The sequence below is a fragment of the Neophocaena asiaeorientalis genome, unplaced genomic scaffold, assembly GCF_003031525.2.
Source record: "Neophocaena asiaeorientalis asiaeorientalis breed wild unplaced genomic scaffold, Neophocaena_asiaeorientalis_V1.1 scaffold521, whole genome shotgun sequence".
Taxonomy (NCBI): domain Eukaryota; kingdom Metazoa; phylum Chordata; class Mammalia; order Artiodactyla; family Phocoenidae; genus Neophocaena; species Neophocaena asiaeorientalis.
This window is the reverse complement of record NW_020174712.1, coordinates 2,324,170-2,338,660: the sequence shown is the minus strand read 5'-3', so window position 1 is coordinate 2,338,660 and position 14,491 is coordinate 2,324,170. Positions and strand designations below refer to the sequence as shown.

At 44.2% G+C, this 14,491-nt stretch overlaps 2 protein-coding genes across 15 annotated transcripts in view; one reads left to right on the top strand and one right to left on the bottom strand.

Annotated features, from left to right (window-relative positions):
• Nucleotides 1–4,941, bottom strand: part of PRIMPOL (primase and DNA directed polymerase) — a 40,754-nt gene extending 35,813 nt beyond the window's left edge. For 4 of the 11 annotated variants that reach the window (XM_024759905.1, XM_024759907.1, XM_024759910.1 and 1 more), the window contains exon 1: nucleotides 4,604–4,933. The gene's annotated coding sequence lies outside the window, so the exon portion shown is untranslated. Of the gene's footprint in view, nucleotides 1–4,603 lie in introns of all 11 variants that reach the window. The other 7 variants (XM_024759909.1, XM_024759916.1, XM_024759911.1 and 4 more) reach the window with 5 other exon arrangements.
• A 103-nt stretch (nucleotides 4,942–5,044) lies between these two features.
• The window catches only part of CASP3 (caspase 3), a 34,717-nt gene continuing 25,270 nt past the window's right edge, over nucleotides 5,045–14,491 (top strand). For all 4 annotated transcript variants that reach the window (XR_003005196.1, XM_024759924.1, XM_024759923.1 and 1 more), the window contains exon 1: nucleotides 5,045–5,174. The gene's annotated coding sequence lies outside the window, so the exon portion shown is untranslated. The remainder of the gene's footprint in view (nucleotides 5,175–14,491) is intronic.

Genomic DNA, 14,491 nt, shown 5'->3' with positions numbered 1-14,491 from the left:
AAAAAAAAAAGGGGGGGCTTCCCTGGTGGCACAGTGGTTGAGAGTCCGCCTGCCAATGCAGGGGACGCGGGTTCGTGCCCCGGTCCGAGAAGATCCCACATGCCGAGGAGTGGCTGGGCCCGTGAGCCATGGCCGCTGAGTCTGCGCGTCTGGAGCCTGTGCTCCGCAACGGGAGAGGCCACAACAGTGAGAGGCCCACATACTGAAAAAAAAAAAAAAAAAAAAAAGAGATGCCATCTAAGCCCACTCCCATACAGACTCTTGGCCATGTGACTTGCCAATGTCACATCGACAAATGTGAAGCAAGCAGAGGTTTAATCAGTGCTTTTGCATTAGATTTGGCTATCATGGAGTCCTGCTCTGAGATCATCATGCTATAACTCTAGCCTCACAGAGGATAAAAGGTCATCTGGAGAACCAAGGTACCCCAGCTGATAGCAAGCACCAATTACCAGATACGTGAGTTAAGCCACTTTGGATCATCCAGCCATCATCTGAATTCAATGCTTGAGTAAGCCTGAGTGAGTTCAGGTGAGAGATCCAGCAAACTACCCAGGCAACCCACAGAACTCTAAGAAAAAATTAATTTGTTGTTTTTAAAGCAGCAAGTTTTGGCCTGGGTTTTACACAGAAATAACTAATAGTTTCCTTCTTCACTAAAATCATCTATGTTGTAATTTATGTGTGTAGAAAACAGATATATTAGGTTTTAAGTGACATAATATCATACACTAAAGCATTTGAAGGTAAAATCCCTATTTACCTTTGTCAATGCCTATCTAGTACTTGCATTGATAAATATGCTCTTGAATTTTAGCAGAAAACTTTGCAACATAAACTCACTGGCAAATGAAATATTCCCTGGAAAGAAAAACAGAATCACCCAAAAAGATTAAGAGAGAGTAGGAATATCCTAATGCATTGTTAGAAAAAAAGGCATATTATCCACAGATTTCAAATCTGACTTCAACCATAACAGATTTAAGATTATACTCTCAGAATTACACTTAATCCACATGGATATTATAAATTATAAGCCAAGAAACAGAAATAAAATTCTAAAGCTATCAACATAAATTTCATAACAGATTTGCCTAGGAAAGGAATACAATTTCTTTGGATTGAAGAGATGGGGCAATTTTTAATACAACTGTGTTAATTTTTCAATATATGTGACAGGGCTCCTTATTGCTAAATAGATTCTGAGTATTAGTTTATTTAATCTGCTTCACACACAGATAAAAATCCCCTCCATTTAGACAACCTAACTGAGAAACTTTCTTCTAAGAAACTGACCTTTAATAAAGCCCACCAATTACTTAACGAAGAAAATAAACACATAATGCGATCAGAGGTGAATTATGACTCTAGTATCTAGCAAATAACTGACTAGAAGTAACCATGTGGATGTTCACACTTAGTTACAATGACATCGGGAAAATTTTTTCTGGTTTTGTAAAAATATTGGTATGATCATAGGAGTATATCATATATGAAAGTCAGAGTCACAATGGAAAACCAGTTTAACACTTACTGGACTGAGGAAACCACGCATGTCAACAGAAAAAAAGAGAAGCTCAAAATATGTTATGCCCCCTTGTTATTTACACAGTTTTAAAATTTTAACAGCTGGGCTGAAAGACAACTGGGGCTTAGACTCTTCAAGCAGCAGGGTTGAATATTAAAAGCAAAGGAAATGGAGAACAGGAAGGCATCTGGCATTCTCGTTTTGGACTATCATATTCCTCATGCCTACCAACCAGGGAGAACATATCACCATTTCAGAAATGCTGGTGGGGAAACAGTGCTGTCTTTTTTTATATACATATAATTACACATGAAAACCCCTTTTCACACAGGGACCATAACTACTTTTGTAACAGTTTCCAAGGCCTAAAGAAAAATATTTATTGTATTTTAAAATAGCAGGCTTAAGAGCTCTATTATTTATTTCTTAGCATCGCACGGGAATGATTGTTTAACCATTTTTGATACCAGTTTCAAAACTAAAGGTGGTCAGGCTAGAAAAAAGGTTGGCTTAGTCTTTTCAGAGTAACTATAGTGGGAGAAGGGAGAGTGAGGGTGAAGAGATGACTCAGCCGACCTAAGCAGTCCTGGTTTCCAGAGGTTTATGCCTACACTTGTTCATCGGTGACACTTGACGGCCTGGTCCCCAGGAGCAGCTGGACCATGCGGCCCATGGTTCACGAGTACTGGTTTCTAGGGACAGATGAAGCCTGCCTCGCATGGCTCTCTCTAGCCCAGTTCTCCTAGTTTCTTTTCTTGTCTAATCACAAGTCAATTCCTATTCCCCAACTCGAACTTCTCCCTCTGCCCTGAGAATAGATTCAACAGTATCTTGTGTTTTCTGCATATATGTTCCAGTTCTAATATTTAGTAATGTTCTGGTATTTGGCAATGTTTTCTTAATATAATTCCCTTTATGGCCTCTTGTAATACATTTATACTATTTCTCCCATTGCTAAAGTATTCATAATAAAGTATGTGATTAAACTTCATTTACAGTAATAATAGTTTACTTCCCAGATGAATAACACCTTACAAAATTATTAAATATACTAATTGACTTTTTCTTTTCTTCTTTTCCTACTTCAGTCACCTTGCCTGTCTATGCTTGAACAGAGTAACTCATATTTAAATTTCCCAAAAGTCTCCTATAAGGAAGAAAACATCCAGTGGAACACTGTTTTTTCCAGTTCCACCTTTCTACCATCCCCACAGGATCTCCCATCCAAAGAGCCTAATTCTGCCAGACTAATCACCCTTAAGACCATTTTCAACAGCCAAGACATGGAAGCAACCTAAATGTCCATCGACAGAGGAACGGATGAAGACATGTGGTACACATATACAATGGAATATTACTCAGCCGTAAAAAAAGAACAAAATGCCATTTGCAGCAACATGGATGGACCTAGAGATTATCATACTACGTGAAGTCAGACAGAGAAAGACATATCATATGATATCATTCATATGTGGAATCTAATTTTTTTAAAAAATGATACAAATGAACTTGTTTACAAAACAAAAACAGACTTCCAGATATTGAAAACAAACTGATGGTTACCAAAGAGGAAACAGGGGCGGGGGGGGGGGGGTGTAAATCAAGAGCTTGGGATGAACACACACACACTACTATCTACGAGACGGATAACCAACAAGGGCCTACTGTACAGCACAGGGACCTCTACTCAATACTCTGTGATAACCTATATGAGAATCTGAAAAAGAATGAATATATGCGTAACTGAATCACTCTGCTCTACACCTGAAACGAACTCATTAGCACTGTAAATCAACTATACGCCAATAAATTTTTAAAAAGACCATTTTCATAGCTTTTCCTAGGGACACTCATTAATGATTCAGAGCATCACTTAATGCACGCTAAAGTTTACCTCGAGAAGTCCAAACTCTCCAGAATCTGGCCCTCAACCACTTACCCATTCGACTTCTTCTTGTTCAGCCTTCTCACCAAATGAATGATGATGACCACTGCCTGCACCTGGCCCACTCCAGGAGCCCTCCTGCAAGTTTCCCTCCCCTGGAATGCCCCACTCACCCTTCCTGAAGTCTTCCCCTCCCAGGCCCAGATCAGGTTCTGCCACCTGAGACACCTCTGTAGAAAGAAACTTCCGACATTGCTTCTAGCCAGCTATTTTACTATAATTAAAGTTTCTCCAAACTAATAAGTGTCATTTACACAAAAAAAAAACAGAAAACCGCTGCTGCTGCCACTGCTTTAACTAGAGCATAATTTTGGTAAGAAAGTTTAGCACAGGAAGGGGTTTGTGCATCACTACGGGGTAACAGGACTGGTTAAAAAAAACTAGGACACTAGTGCCTGCCTTACAAATAACTGCATGCCAACCACCGTGCAGGCTGGGAGTGGCTCCTATTCTTCAGTTTTACTGCAGCAGAAAAAGGACTGCCAAACACTGGTCCTCTCTCAACTTGGCAGGGATAAAGGCCTAGGTTTTATTCCTAGGATCTGAGTTTAACTCCTGTAACCCTTAACAAGAGCAAACTACTTAGCCTTTTTAATTAAGCCCAGGTGGAAACAGGAATTCCTACCTGCAGGGGCTGCTGAAAGAAAAAAAAATGCACTGCCACAATGTGAGAACACAGATAAGCACTCAAGGAACGGTAGCCATACTCAGAACGATGTATATCTGTGAACAAAACGGCGCCCTCATTTATATCCAAGTAAACAAAAGTGCTGGAAGTGGGCGAGTTCTTCACCTGGGGCCCCTGACTTGTCAGAATGTCCTGAACCTCTTGAAATTTGATGGAGAATTTCGTGCTCAATTGGGTTGGTACATTCTTCTGCGAAAACGCCTCAGAGTCTGAAAAGAGTTCGTGACCCAAGACAGGCGGAGGCCCAGCTGGGCGGTTAAAGCTTTTGGTTTCGGGACAGGGAATTCGAGGTGACCTAAGGGAAGGCCTCCGGTCGCCCGAGGGGAAGCGGGGACTACCGGCAGGCCGCGACCCGCTCTCCTTCCTCCCGCAGGGCCTGCCCGTGACTCCCTTCTCCCTGCCCCCGGGGCCCGGCGAGGCCTTCGGGTTTCCCTCCATTTACCTCCAGAGACGCTCGTCGTGGGCGGGAAGCCGTGGGTCCTCTGCGGCTGGCAGGACACACAAGCCGCCCACTGTGGCGGGACCGAGTCTTCAAACCTGGCGCGGAGGCGGGGCCGGGGCGGGAAGTGGGGAGAGCGCGGGCCAGTGAGACGACAGCGTTCTGGGGCAGGACGGGGACTGAAAGGGAGCGGAGACCAGGAAGGGCCTAGAATGGCCCGGAAGCGTGCCTGGAAGCCAGGAGCTCCCGGGACCCGTGAGTGGGCGGTGCTCTCGGGCTGAGCGGCGTTCTCAGGCGCGGCGGGACCCGTGAAGGGGTGGTGTTCTCGGGCGGAGCGGTGTTCTCGGGCGGGGCGGGGCCTGTGAGGGGGCGGTGTTCTCGGGCAGAGGGAGCCGGGGCCTGACTGACGTGTCGGCGCGGCGCGGAGCTCGCAGAGCTGAGGGGAGGGGCCGGAGTGGGGCCAGAGTGGGCGGGGCCTGATCGGGCGCCTACCTCTGAGCGCGGCTGCGGCGGAAGCAGAGCAGGAACCGATCCCAGCAGAGCGAGTCGGTGGCAGCGGCGTGGGGACTGAGAGGTGAGATATGCCCTCGACGCTTCTCGCTTTGGCGCCATAGGTCCTGGGCTGGTTCCCTCCACTCTCCCAAGCTCAGCGCCTGACCCGGGGGCCTGCATCGGCCTGCAGCTGCCCCGGGGAGACGGAGGAGACTGACCTGGTCCGGGCGGCGGATCCTTTGTTTTGGCGCGACAACGGGGGCGGGGACGAGCCCTGAAGCCCGGAGATCGAGAGACCTGGCCTGGGGACGGGAGGCCGGGCCGCGGAGCAGAGATCCGGCTGGAGACGCCGAGCCTGGGGGACGGGAGGCCGGACCGAGGATCGAGAGGCTGGGCCGGGGGTGGTGGGAGACCCGCGTGGGATGTGGAGAGCGGACAGCGGGAGGCTGGGGAGCGGAGACCCAGCCGGAGACGCCGAGCCCGGGGGACAGGTGGCCGGGCCGAGAATAGGGGTTGTCGGGAGACCCGGGTCGGGTCGCTGAAGCCTGGTAGCAGGAGGCTTGACACGGGTCGCTGAGCCGGGGTAGGAGAGGCGCGGGAGGCCCAGGCGGAGGCGCTGAGGCCGGGGGGTAGGAGGTCGGACCCGGGAGCGGGAGGCAGCGGGGATCGAAGGCTGAAATTTTAATCGGGAAGGTGGTGAGGAGGCTGGGCGCGGAGAAAAGATGACCTGAGGGCAGGAGGCGGGCTGGTGCTTTCCTAAGGGCTCTGGCCCTCAGGGCTTATCCTCCCATTGCTGGTGAGGATTTGGTCTCTGCTGCCTTCTTTGTCTAGATATTATGAGGTTGACGGGTGACTCCGCTTTCCAAAGAGGTAGTTTCAAGTATTAAACTCCTATTCACTTTCAGACCTGAAGGCCTCCATATATCCTTCTAGCTCCTGCGGGTGACTATGTATCCATGGCCCAAATCCCTTAGGCTTTGAAATCCCCTCAGCCCAGGTTGAATAAGAGTGCCTTAGTCACTCCTGTTTTCAGTGGGTGTGCTCTCAAGCCTTACTTCCCAAGGCAGCTGTCTCTTTCCCAGTTCTCAATAAGTGGCTCCCAAGCCAAGAAACTGGGAACCAACCTTATCAGCTTCCTCTCCTGGCTCCTCCAGTTAGCAGCCAAGCCTCCTGGCCCTCCTAAATATCCACTGGATCTGGCCCCCTTCTCTCCATCTCAGATTTAAGCCACCCTAAGCTCTCACCTGGCTACAGGAGACCCCTCTGGCCCCTCTCCAGTCCATTCTTTATAGCACAGGCTGAGGGATCTTTACAGAATAAAAATCCAGAAAGCTGTTCCTGTGGTCATAGGATAACCCAGTCCCTTAACACGGTTAACAAAGCCAAGCATAGGCTGGCTCCTTGGTCCCCTTCCCCTGCCTAATCTTTCATTATGGCACCGTTTCACTTTCTGCAGAGCCATGCTGAGCTTAACACTAACTGTTCTCTGCCTGGAACACTCTTGCGTTCCCTCTCTCTTCCCAACACCGCACACTTGCTTGAGGAACTCCTATTTATGTTTCTGTTCTCATTAAACATTTCAAGGTTAAGTCTAGCTATTATGTGTTCCTTTGGCATCCGTCTCATCCTAAGAGGAAAGTGTCATATCCTTTGCAGTTGCTTATTTTTACACTCTCCCCTATTAGCTCCTAAGCAAATTCCACAAGGAACTGTGTTTTTCTCGTTATCTTGTTCCGTATTGTCTTTCCCCATATTTGGGGCCTGGCACAAATGAATGCCAATACTACAGTATTATGCTTTTTAATAATTACGCCCTATGTAGAAAAAAAATCCTATTTTAAGGTTGCTTAGCAAATTATAATTAAATGATGCGGACTAGAAAGGAATGGTAGAGTTGAAATGCAGAGTTGCTGCAACAATGTGTTTATGCAGGATCTTATTAGGAGGTGCTAAGCAAGCTGCATAGACCAGCCTGTGGCAAAATGCGCTCAGCCACTTTGAATGTATTGTGGGTACGTGATGCCTAACAATGAAATACAAAGCTTAAATCATCCCTATCCCAACCTGATGGTTTTGCTTTGCTCTTTTGCAGTGAAGGCTTTTGAAAGTTAGAATGTGTTTTAATGAATGAAGGAATGAACAGTTTATTGGAGTGTAGCAATAAAACCTGTTCCCAGTAAGAAAGAAGTGAAACATTGTATCCAATTACATCAGATTTGATTTGCTATCCTGAAAAAGAAGTCTTACCTCCTGCGATTTTTTTAAATTATTATTTCTTTTATTTTTATTTTTTATTTATTTATTTTTTTTGCGGTACGCGGGCCTCTCACTGTTGTGGCCTCTCCCGTTGCGGAGCACAGGCTCCGGAAGCGCAGGCTAAGCGGCCATGGCTCACGGGCCCAGCCGCTCCGCGGCATGTGGGATCTTCCCAGACCGGGGCACGAACCCGTGTCCCCTGCATCGGCAGGCGGACTCCCAACCACTGCGCCACTGGGGAAGCCCCCTCCTGCGATTTTAAGAGACTGACATGTGAGAGAGGCAATTATAATGCTTCTTTTCTGTTTTGCTTTCAAATCCAATTTAACACAATCTCCTATTGGTTCATCCCCTTTCTGATGCTGGAAAGCAGTCTTTAGTTTCATGAATGGCATTAGGTCAGTTCTGGTGCCCAGTATCAGATAGTTCTTTAGGCTCTGCCTCAAAGATGGGAAGCACTGGTGTTGGATCTAAAAAAAGATGTGGAATTCTTAGACTGTTAGATACTGGTGTACACATTTAACAAATACAAATGTAATGGAGGGGGATAGGTACTCTGCTGTCATAGGACCCGAGGCCACATCCCAAGGGCAACACTTCCTATTTCATCCATAAATTAGGCAGGAGTAATATACATACCTCGCAGGGTTATTATAGGGATAAAATGAGATAATGTCTGTGACAGTGCCTTGTAAATCTCTTAAGTAATGTTGTTAATTCTCTGCCTATTTTGATCTTCAAGTTGCTTACAGAGTTTCTGCATTAGGGTAGAGTAAAATAAAGTTATCTATTTTGTACTGAACACTGGCCATCTGTCTTGTTGAGCCACTTTTGAATACAGTGAGCTCTGGTGCGAGTCACACATTGGGGTAGGATCTTGGTCTCCACTACTTCAAACACTCAGGGTTTACGACTCTGCACACAGTCGGTGTTCAGTCAATTGTTATGGTACAAATAACAAATAAATACCACTGACCCTGGCTTTTCGCAGTTTCAGACCTTCTCTGGCAGGTGGTTGTAAAACTGAATCACTTCTAGAGGAGTGATTCTCAGTGGGAGGGAGGAGGCCTTACAGGTTATCTGTAATTTTTATAAAAGGCCTCCAAGATCCTTCATTCTACATTTATTTCATAACACAATATTTAAGTCTGCAAGGACTTTCGCATTTCTCCTTCTGCCCCTCCAGAGATACCATCTTAGGACAAGACTTCAGGTAGGTGAGGGAAACAGGCCCCTTGCACTTAGTAAGCATTGTGTCCTTTCTGGCTTGTGGCTTTTGAGTAGTGGGGAAGCCCTCCTGTCTGTGTCTTCCTGGTGGTGTGGTCCTTGCCAGAGAAAAAGAAAGAATGGTTTTGTTTGTGTGGCACAACTGAACTTACTTAAGTTTCTTCTGTATTTAATTTTACTTGCCATGTGTGAGATTCCTCCTTTATTACAAAATAAATATTAAAAGTCTGACTTTTACCAGGCCCAATGACAATATCCAGTTTGGTGACTCTTCCCAAAGCAATTGCAGGGACCAGATGGGAAATTATTTCAATAAAACCTCTAGTACGTCACAGCAGAAATCTCCTCTTATCCAAACTGTTGTGAAAAAAGTATTTTCTTCTTTCTGTTTCACTTACCAAATCTGGAAACATGACTGCTTTTGAGACTTCGTCCTCTCTAATTGGTAATAAATATAATCCTGATGTTTATCAAGTTCTTTGGCCAAAGTATGGGCCACCCTCCTTGTCTGTAGGTTCTTAACCAGATATGGAGGGCCGATTCTCCTACACCGTTGTACATAAAGGACTTGAGCATCTGCAGATTTTGGTATCCCTGGAAGGAGGAGGAAGGCGGGTGTCCTAGAACCAATCTTCCATAGATACTGAGGGAGGGCTGAATAATCTCCCCACAAGTCGTAGTGAAAAGTCTTCACCTCTCCTTTAGAGGCAAATAGAGACATAGGAAAAAAGTGTCTGACTGACATCCTAAATGCTTAATATGAAAATTATTCATATTTTGTGAGTAATTTTACTTTTAGAAGTAAATTACCCAGTGGCACCCAAAACACCATAAACATCATTCCTGGTTTCTTCATGAGTTGGAATGAGTGCACTTTATACTATTTCACTGTCCTTGCAGTCAGTTTCTATCATGTTTATGTATGCTTCCTCTCTCATCTTAGTGTTTCTAGGTTGTGGATTTTTGTTTCCTTTCTTGAAATTATTGATAGCATTACCCCTCCTATGTAGAACTAAGCCATGTAGAGGTGTGGGAAGCTGACAGATCTGAGTTTGAATCCAGGCTCTGCCATTTAAAAGTTACTTAACTGGGGCTTCCCTGGTGGCGCAGTGGTTGAGAGTCCGCCTGCCGATGCAAGGGACACGGGTTCGTGCCCCGGTCCGGGAACATCCCACATGCCGCGAAGCGGCTGGGCCCGTGAGCCATGGCCGCTGAGCCTGCGCGTCCGGAGCCTGTGCTCCGCAACGGGAGAGGCCGCAACAGTGAGAGGCCCGCGAACCAGGAAAAAAAAAAAAAAAAAAAAAGTTACTTAACTGCTTTCAGCCTCAGTCAACTGAACTATAAAATGGAAATCTCATTATGCCTCGAAACATCGTTGGAAGAACTAACTAGAAACACGTAAATAATGAATACATGCATAGATAAATGGACCTTTTAGCTCAGAGTCTAGCCCCTATTAGCCAACAGTAAGAGGACCTGTTATTACGCAACGCTCAAATCACATATCGTGTTATGATTTTGGGGCTTTTCTTTGGCTACCTGTTTTGGTAAATTTTTACTTATAATTTTTTTGAAGATACTCGTATTTGTGGAGATGATTCAGAAGTGAGTGATGTTGGTTCCTATGTCTCATTTTGAGATTTAAAACCCGTTTGGTAGGGCAAAGACCAGGTTTTAGACCTTACCTCAGTTTCCTTATAGGACAGGCACCAAGGACAACCCACTGATGGGTGACAGGTTAACTAAGTAGGAATAACTTAAACTGGTTATCCTAATTTAATATCTCATTTTGAAATTTCTACCATAGGCACAACTTTCAAGCCATTTTTAAAAAAAAATAAATTTATGTATTATTTGTGGCTGCGTTGGGTCTTTGTTGCTGCGCGCAGGCTTTCCCTAGTTGCGGCGAGTGGGGCTACTCTTTGTTGTGGTGCGCGGGCTTCTCACTGCAGTGGCTTCTCTTGTTGCAGAGCACAGGCTCTAGGTGCGCGGGCTTCAGTAGTTGTGGCTCGTGGGCTTAGTTGCTCCTCGGCATGTGGGATCTTCCCAGACCAGGGCTCGAACCTCTCTCTGTCCCCTGCACTGGCAGGCAGATTCTTAACCACCGCACCACCAGGGAAGTCCTCAAGCCATTTTTTTTTTTAACATCTTTATTGGAGTATAATTGCTTTACAATGGTGTGTTAAGTTTCTGCTTTATAACAAAATGAATCAGCTGTGTCCCCTGCATTGGCAGGCAGACTCTCAACCACTGCGCCACCAGGGAAGCCCCCTCAAGCCATTTTTAATAACAGGTTGTTGTTGGTTATTTTTCCTAAAATGTTGATACTTTGTAACTTCATATAGAAATTTCAATTTTAAAAATTAATTTTTATTCCTCTCTTTGAACTCTGTAGATAATTTATTCTGCTTAACTTCATTGTCGCATTATGCAACGGTCCCTTTAGTTGGCTAACCACAATAAAAAATTGGGAAATCATTGCAACTTTTCACTTTAGGAAAACACAGCCTGAAATGCTTATGTATTTTAGAGTGACAGTAAATTTCTACTGACAACATTTTTTAACTTTTGAAAAATCTGACTGTTGTAGCTTCAGTGGCGAGTTATTAAAGGGATCTAGGAACTCAGAGACCTGATTCTAAGACCCAGGTTCCAGGTTGCCATCTAATGTCAATTGATCTACTTAGAACTTCTCTGGGACCCAATATATGTCTAGAAATTTATTATCATCAGCATCCTGAATTGATGGAAAGAATTACATACTCAGTACAGTAAGAAACAATTAGCGTTAAGTCCATTGCGGTGCTACAATATATTTGTTATTTTTATTATTTTTTTTTTTACTTTTTAAATAGCTTTATTAAGACATAGTTTACATACTATACAGTTTATCAATTTAAACTATAGAATTCAGTGGTTTTTAGTGTATTCACAGAGTAATGTATCCATCACCACAATCAATTTTAGAACATTTTTATCACCCCAAGAAACCTCATAACCATCAGCAATCATCCCCAATTTCTATCCAAACCCCTAAACTTAGGCAACCACTAATTTACTTTCTGTTTCTATGGATTTATTCAAAATTTCATTCTTTTTTCTGGCTGAGTAGTAATTCATCATATACACACACACACACACACACACACACACACACACACACACACACTATATTTTTTAAGCCCTATTGTATATTTTCCTATTTGTGGCTTGTCAAATGAAAGTGTTCTAAGAACTTAAACTCTCGTCATCATATAGGGCATTTTTTTCCCTTGGGGGACAATTTTTTTTATCCTTCTGAGATGAGATCACCATGTCCAGAATAACTTATATTCAGCCAGGCATTAGCTCATGGAGGTGAGGTAATGCTGAGTGTCACTCTTAAGTAAGTTCTGCAGGAACCAAAGCTCTGCTCCCAAGCATGTGGATTTGGTGCTTTCACGTGGGAAAAGCAGATGGTGACAAGCAGAAAGCAAATGTGAGCAAGTCTGATGCAGTGAGGATTTTATCATTATATAAATTTTCCGTAGTAAATGAAGGTCAACTGACAGGACTGGGGGAAACAGAGACTCCGCTCTTGAAGGGCACACACAAAGTAGTGTGCGCATCGGGACCCAGGGGAAGGAGCAGTGACCCCATAGGAGGCTGAGCCAGACCTACCTGCTAGTGGTGGAGGGTCTCCTGCAGGGGCGGGGGGTGGCTGTGTCTCACCGTGAGGACAGGGACACTGGCAGCAGACAACCTTTTCTTTCAACTAAAGTCAAATGTGTTTGGCTTTCAAACCATTGTCTCAGTTTGGAATTTAAATCTCTCTTGAAACCCAAAACTGAGCAATGACTTTTTTGTTCTAGTCATTATCTGCCTTCTCGCTGATTTCCAGTGTTTCTAGTTTATAAATTACACACAGTAGGCTCAGAAAAACTCATAATTACTTCTTTTTCTGTTTGTTTTAATATTTTTGTTGAGTTTGGTGTCTCTTTCATGGTGTCAGTTTTGCTTGAACAGTTAATGATTTCTTGGTTATTCCCTTTTTCTGTCTGCCTGTGTTGCTTGTGATGGGACACTGGGATGGCTGGACTTATCTTCGGAGTTTAGGTGCCAAATCGGTTGGGTTTGGCAAACAAGTTGGATGCCAAACTCCAGTTTGTGTTATTTGCTAATGTGGGTACTCTGTTTACCAGGTTTCAAGTACACTTTTATTCCTTAAAACCTGCGGGGAAATACTCTGACTACTCACTATTCAGCCAACCATAAGAAAAGAAAGGGACAATCCCTCAACTGCTCCAAATGCAGCTCACCAAGAGATGACCCTAAAATTCTCCTTCCTTCTACTTCTACCCACTTCTATTCCACTTCTAATGTTCTCTCAGCTCAATTTCCCAAAATCATTCCCGTCACCTCAGGAATCTTTCCCTGATATTTCCTACTTTCTGTCTCAGCAATTCCTCAAGATTTCTGCTCCAGGATCCTTGTTGATTGCATATCAGCAGAGTAAAGAAAGTGAAATAGGATGAGGGAAGACATCTGGGAGAGGTGACCTTTCAATAGAGACCCGAGTGAAATAAACCATATTATCTTATATAATATTATATAACATAATATATCGGTGAGACTAGTATTCCAGGTAGTGGGAATAGCAAGTGTGAAGACCCTGAGAGAAAATTATTTTTAAACCGTTCAAAAAATCCAGTGGGACCAGAATATAGCATGCTACTTGCTTACTGGTGGAATTGAGAGACGAAAAACCATCACTATGTCATGGTGTTATGAGAGTAACAAATACACATAAAAAGCAATCCAGGACTTCCCTGGTGGCACAGTAGTTAAGAATCCGTCTGCCAGTGCAAGGGACACGGGTTCGAGCCCTGGTCCGGGAAGATCCCACATGTCACGGAGCAGCTAGGCCCGTGCACCACAACTACTGAAGTCCAAGGGCCTAGAGCCCGTGCTCCGCAAGAAGAGAAGCCACCGCAGTGAGAAGCCCATGCACTGCAATGAAGAGTAGCCCCTGCTCACTGCAACTAGAGAAAGCCCGTGCACAGCAACGAAGACCCAGTGCAGCCAAAAATAAATAAATAAATTAATTAAAAAAAAAATCCAAAACAGGATAAAATGAAAATACAAGAAGGGTTCTAATTACATGCTAAGTAAATATATAGGTGGAAGAGATTAATTCTGGCATGGTGGATCAGGTGCAATTCTGTGAAAGACTTTAAAGGAAGGGGTTTATTTCTTGTTTATGTAAAAGTGTGAGTTTGTTTGTTGACCCTGCCACATGACTTCATAAAGTCGTCATCATTGGTTAAAAAAATATAAAAAAAAAGGGAACAAAATACGTCATAGTATTTGTTCCTGAGAAATCCTTATCAGATAGAAACTGTTTTAAATACTAGTCTTAAAAAATTCAGATTTTTTTTTTCTTTCAGCCATCAAGTACCTTACTGAAACAAAACTGTCTATTTGATGTCTAATATTGGAAATTATTAATTACAATTACTTGTATTAAGGCTAATCAAGCTGAATCGTTTTTAACTTTTAAGAATGATTTGCTTAGGGCCTCCCTGGTGGCGCAGTGGTTGAGAGTCCGCCTACCGATGCAGGGGACACAGGTTCGTGCCCCGGTCTGGGAAGATCCCACATGCCGCGGAGCGGCTGGGCCCGTGAGCCATGGCCGCTTAGCCTGCGCGTCCGGAGCCTGTGTTCCACAACACGAGAGGCCACACCAGTGAGAGGCCCATGTACCGCAAAAAAAAAAAAAAAAAAAAAGAATGATTTGGTTAAAGAATGTTGATTAAATGTATGAAAAGGAAATGACTACTTGAAAGTCACCTTATATTTAGGTTACATCTTTTTTTTTTTTTTTTTTGCTGTGTTGGGTCTTTGTTGCTGCGCACGGGCTTTCTCTAGTTGTGGCGA